General features: G+C 37.6%; 1 pseudogene; it reads left to right on the top strand.

Annotated features, from left to right (window-relative positions):
* The first annotated feature begins 1,210 nt into the window (after nt 1-1,210).
* Nucleotides 1,211-2,664, top strand: LOC101975402 (olfactory receptor 8S1-like; annotated as a pseudogene).
* Nucleotides 2,665-6,163: the final 3,499 nt, after the last annotated feature.

Genomic DNA, 6,163 nt, shown 5'->3' with positions numbered 1-6,163 from the left:
TTAGAAGGTCTTCTTCCTGTGGGACAGGAACAGTAATTGTTGGCAGTTCCAGAATGATTTAGGTATCATAGCAAATTCTCATAGTTCTAAGAGCACAGGTTCCTGAAATTCAACCCCTACTTTCCTTATTTCCCATTCAGACTGAGTGAGTGGCCCATGGCATGGACACCGGTATGGTACTCTTTCAAATCACCTCTTCTTTGCTTACCCCAAATCCTTGCCCTTCACAGGGTGCATATCCATCACGGAAAGTGACTCAGTATCAGGAGCACAGGATTTTTAGTTCTTGTTCCCTTGTCCTTTCTGGAATCTGGAATGCCCTTCCTTTCTCAGTAATATTGCTTTTAAGTCTTTTTATCCTTTTAAAGCTGGGGAGGCCTCAGTTGATTCCAAATGCTAAAATGCCTTTCAACTGGGGAGGGAAGGGCAACAGTCTTTAGTAATTTTAATTCAGTAAAGAACAGCAGTCATAGTGGCAAGAAAGCTTTAACTCTGATGGAATTATACATCATAAGGACTTATTATTTATCTTAGGCTACACCTGTAGATGATGATGATGATAATGATGATGATGATGATGATGATGATTTACACTGAACAATATTGTACAGATTTTTAAAATCTTTATATGTTATCATATCTAATTCCCATGACAACTCTAGTAGAATGAAATAGTATTTCAGTTTCAGCAAGGAAACAGAAGTTAAGCACAGATATATAATATGCACAAGGTGAAGCTGGGATTTAATCCTAGTCTGATGCAAGAGCCTATATTCTTAGTCATTGCACATATTGCTTATCTATATTCTAGGCTATTACTCTTTTTTAAGTGTATGTGTTTTGCCAAATATACCTTGCTATTTTTCAGTCCTAATTCTTTAAATATTTGGCTATGACTTCATAGAAAAACATCTTTGCTTAAACATTTTGCTCAAATAACTTCAATGTGATGGAATTACTGATTATTTCTAAGTCACTCTGAAAGAGATCATTTCAGTCAACCACATGTGATTTGATTTCTTGTCTTCATCTCAATGATATTCTTTGAAGTATGACTTTTTAAATATAGACATCTTATTCATATTTATGTTCCATTATTTTCTAGATGATTGTGATATTAAAAGAGAACCAATGAAATATGAAAACCAGTTAGAGAAGAATAGAAAATTCACTGCCATGCATTTCCAGTTTTAGGGATCAATTTTTTCAAATGGCCTTCAGGAACCACAGAGCCATCATGGAGTTCATCTTCCTGAGACTGTCTGTGGACCCCTACCTGGAGGCTCTGCTCTTTGTGCCATTCCTAGGGATTTGCTTCTGAACTGCAATGAGAAACCTGTTGCTGCTAGTGGTGATCCGTGCTGAATTTCACCTCCACAACCCCGTGAACTTTTTTTCTGAGTCACTCCTCTTTCTTGTCACCTTTGTTTCTCTTCAGTTATGGTACCCAAGATGCTGGAGAACCTTCTATATCGGAAGAAAACAATCTCAGTAGAGGGCTATCTTGCTTGGGTCTTCTTTGTGTTAATTACTGCAGGGACTGAAGCCTCTCTGCTCTCAGCAATGGACTATGATGGCTATGCCTCCATCTGCCACCTACTGCTCTATGGCCAGAGGATAAGTAAGTAGTGGTGTGTGCAGCTTGTGTGGGGCTCTTGGGGACTAGACCTTCTGGAGTCTCTCATCAATATCCCTCTAGCAATGGAAATAGACTACTCTGATACTCATGATATCCCACACTACAGCTGTGTGCTGCCTGTGGTTGAGAGCCACAGCCAAAGGGGCCCCAGCAAACTTCCAGCTGCCAGCAAACTTCCAGCTGCTGGCTGATGATTGGCTCACAGCAGCCCCAGCAACATCTAGCTGATTGGCTCCTCTGCGGTGATGCTCATTGGGCTGTTTTCCCGCCCTTCAGACTGCCGGCTGATGATTGGCTCACAGTGGCCCCAGCAACATCTAGCTGATTGGCTCCTCTGTGGTGAAGCTCATTGGGCTGTTTCCCTGCCCTTTCAGACCATCGAGCTGCTCATTGGGGGACTTCTTTGGCTCCACCCACGCGACCCAGCCAATCGGCCTCAAGAGCAGGAGGATGGGGGGAGGTGGAATGGCTGGGGTTGGAGTAAGAGGCTTGTGGGAAGCCGGTGGTGGCAGTTGGGCTCTGAGGGTTTTTTCCTGAGGAGCTGTTTTGTTTGGCGTTTGTAGTTCTAAAAATAAAGTTAGTTTCTTTTGACAAGTGGCTCCTGAATTGTGCCCAGCCAGACTGCGGCAGCCTGTCTTTTACCTCTCACCTGCTCTGACGTCTCCATCAACTTCACGGTCAAGCTGGGCTCCATCATTCCTCATGGTGTTGTAACTTCCCTTTCAATCTCTTCTTACACCTGCACTGTCTCCACCATCCTGAACATCACCTCTACCTTTGACAGAAGCAAAGTCTTTTCCACCTACTCCTCCCATCTCACCACAACAATCTTATTCTATGGCTCTGGTTTTCTCTACTACCTCATGCCAACCTCAGTCTCCTCCCTGGAGTTGATCTTCTCTGTGCAATACAGAGTGGTCACTCCTATGAATCCCCTCATCTACAAGGAGATAAAGGCAGCGGTGAAAAGAATACTGGGAGAATACTTACAATGTTTTCATTGGCTGGAAAAAGAAAGAGGATAACAGACAATTGATATAGAAACACAAGTAACAAGACACTGGGTGAGTGAACATTAATCAGAACTTCCTGACTACTTAACTACTTATGATGTCAAATTTGGCAAAATAAATTTAAAATGCCTATTTAAAAAAAAAAAAAAAAAGCATGGAGCTACTTGAGAGTGAGTCATTCAGTTCAATCAGAAAGAGGCAAAGGAATGGATTAAATATCCATTTTATACTGTAAGATTTGATTGTAAATATATGCATTAATTATTTTCATTTTTTATCACATATCTTTGTTAAGGTTTATTTGGGATAAATTATCTACCAGTATTTGTAGTTAAGTTGCGGGACAATAATGAAAGCCATAGCATTTCTAAGTGGGTAAAAGCCTGAAATCTTCAGAGAAAAGACACAATAAGTTCATAAGTTATTGGAAATTGATTCAGGTTAAAGTTGCAGGAGGAGAAATATGTGAACCACCCTTATTGAGTCTGAAGACTTCCCAAGTGTTTGTGCCTCCTGCCTCAGACTCCCAAGTCCCTGGGATTACAGGCATCACCACCACAACTAGCAAGATTAAGATTTTGATTGGGACTGACTCCACAGAACTCCACCTTCTAAGAGGTGGCACTCTATAATATTGAGTCTTACAATTCATGAACAAGTTATATCCCTTCATTAGGTTTTTAACATTTCTCTCAAAATAATTCTAGCTCTTATTGAAAATTTCTTGTGAACATTTTGTGAGGTATACTAGTAAGCATTTAATGTTTTTAATTCCACATGTTACCATGTTTCTTCTTCATATGTCAAATATTCTTTGTATACAACCAGACATGAAAAAATGTGCTTTATATTAATATGAATTGTAATGCATTCTGCTGTCATCTATAACAAATTAGAATAAAAAATAAAATTTAAAAAAATACAAAATGGGGCAGGGGAATGTGGCTCAATAATTGAGTTCCCCTGAGTTCAATCCCTAGTACCACGCCCACCAAAAAAAAAAAAAGATTGATTAAGAACTGGAAAATGTTTTAGTTTTAATGTTTATTGTTTAGACAGGTATGTCTAAATCACTTGAGTAGTAAAGTGATTTCATGTATATTATATTTTTTAGAACTTCAGTTGAAATTCTATGTTCATTAAACTAAACATTTTAAAGTGAAAAGAAATAGTTGATTTTTGTATACCCAGTGAACTTAATAAATTAATTATTTATTTTTAAGGTTTTATTAATATTCTTTGGGAATTTTTTAGTGTGTGTATGTGAATAATATCAGTTTTGTACTCATCTTTCAAATGATTGGCATTTCCTTTCTCTTTTTTTCAGTGACCATCTCTTCAATGTACAGTAAAAGTGACAATATTAGGAATCCTTGTCCCATCTCTCTTTTAACTATTCACTTTTTTTATGAAATCAACTTTATTTTTATTATTTTAATTGAACAAATTTATGGGATACAGTATAATATTTTAATGTGTACAGTGTGTAGTGATCAAATCAGGGTAGCTAACATTTCCAATAATATTCTTTTTTCAGATTAAGAAAATTTTCTCCTTTTCCTAATTTAAGTGCTTTCACCACAACTTATGTCAAATTTTATCAAATGGTATTTCTATTGAGCTATCTCCTTTTACTAGTGAATGAGGTAAATTATATTGGTTGATTAAAAAAAAAAGCTACACATGCATTCCTGGAATCAATTCTACTTAGGTGCAGTGTGTTTTTATTAGGAGACACTCATGTGATTCTTGTCTTTACTGATGTGATGAATTAATGTTTATTGATTTCCATATGTTGCAACAACTTGCATCCCTGGGATGAACCCCAGTTGATCATGGTGCACTATTTTTTTAATGTGTGTGTGTGTGATTGTTTCTTTTTTACTGTCAATTAACATTTTAAATTTTAACTTTAAGCGTCACACACACACATCAATAGACGAGTGTAATATTACATACAATGGAATATCATTTTTCAGTCTTTTTTTTCTGGGGAGGGAGTTTTCTAATGTATGACACACAGCTTTGAACCTCAGAAAGTGTAAAAGAACTCTTAAAAGCAGAGGAATTTTTTATTGGTCTGGAATATATTTTATAGGAGCATTATGTAGTACTATAAAATATTGATAATGCATTAGCAGCCCTTGGCAAAACCCTCCATCTCATTCTATGTGGGATAATTAATAGATTTCATTATGTTTATATTTTGGGAAGTTAAACATTAGCAGTTTCACCATAGAGGACATGGATCTGCATAAATGCCAAAAAATTACCTCAGAAAAAACAATTTCTAACTATTATTCCTTTTTTCTTTGTTATTGTTAAACCTCTTTGGATTACATGTTAAAAAGTGACTTTCAAAGTTAACTTTGTGTAAAAACTTTCATAGGATGCATCATCCAGTATGAATTGAATTACATACTCATACTGACATTTCTTGAGGGCTGTTGAGCAAGAGATCCCAAAGGAGATCAGAAGTGAGTAGGATTTCCCCACACTTGTTCAGAATAGGAGAAGAGGCCTCACTATATCCTGATTAAATTTACTATATGTAGAAAAGTAGGTAGACTGGTTGGGTGGATGCCCAGAAATGGTAACTCAGACTACAGAGAGCCACACAGGTCAATGGTATTAGTGCAAGTTCTGACCATAAAGATAAGGCCTTATTTTTTTTCTTTAATTTTTATTGTTGGTTGTTCAAAACATTACATAGCTCTTGACATATCATATTTTCACACTTTGATTCAAGTGGGTTATGAACTCCCATTTTTACCCTATATACAGATTGCAGAATCACATCGGTTACACATCCACTGTTTTACATATTGCTATACTAGTGTCTGTTATATTCTGCTGCCTTTCCTATCCTCTACTATCCCCCATCCCCTCCCCTCCCATCTTCTCTCTCTACCCCATCTACTGTGATTCATTTCTCCCCCTCGTTTTTTTCCCCTTTCCCCTCACTTCCTCCTGTATGTAATTTTGTATACCCCTGAGGGTCTCCTTCCATTTCCATGCAATTCCCCGTCTCTTTCCTTTTCCCTCCCGCCTCTCACCCCTGTTTAATGTTAATCTTCTTCTCATGCTCTTCCTCCCCACTCTGTTCTTAGTTACTCTCCTTATATCAAAGAAAACATTTGGCATTTGTTTTTTAGGGATTGGCTGGCTTCACTTACCATAATCTGTTCTAATGCCATCCATTTCCCTGCAAATTCCATGATTTTGTCATTTTTTAATGCAGAGTAATACTCCATTGTGTATAAATGCCACATTTTTTTAATCCATTCATCTATTGAAGGGCATCTAGGTTGGTTCCACAGTCTTGCTATTGTGAATTGTGCTGCTATGAACATCGATGTAGCAGTGTCCCTGTAGCATGCTCTTTTTAGGTCTTTAGGGAATAGACCAAGAAGGGGAATAGCTGGGTCAAATGGTGGTTCCATTCCCAGCTTTCCAAGAAATCTCCATACTGCTTTCCAGATTGACTACACCAATTTGCAGTCCCACCAGC

This window comes from Ictidomys tridecemlineatus, chromosome 6, assembly GCF_052094955.1.
Source record: "Ictidomys tridecemlineatus isolate mIctTri1 chromosome 6, mIctTri1.hap1, whole genome shotgun sequence".
Lineage (NCBI taxonomy): Eukaryota > Metazoa > Chordata > Mammalia > Rodentia > Sciuridae > Ictidomys > Ictidomys tridecemlineatus.
This window is presented reverse-complemented; position numbering and strand designations above follow the sequence as displayed.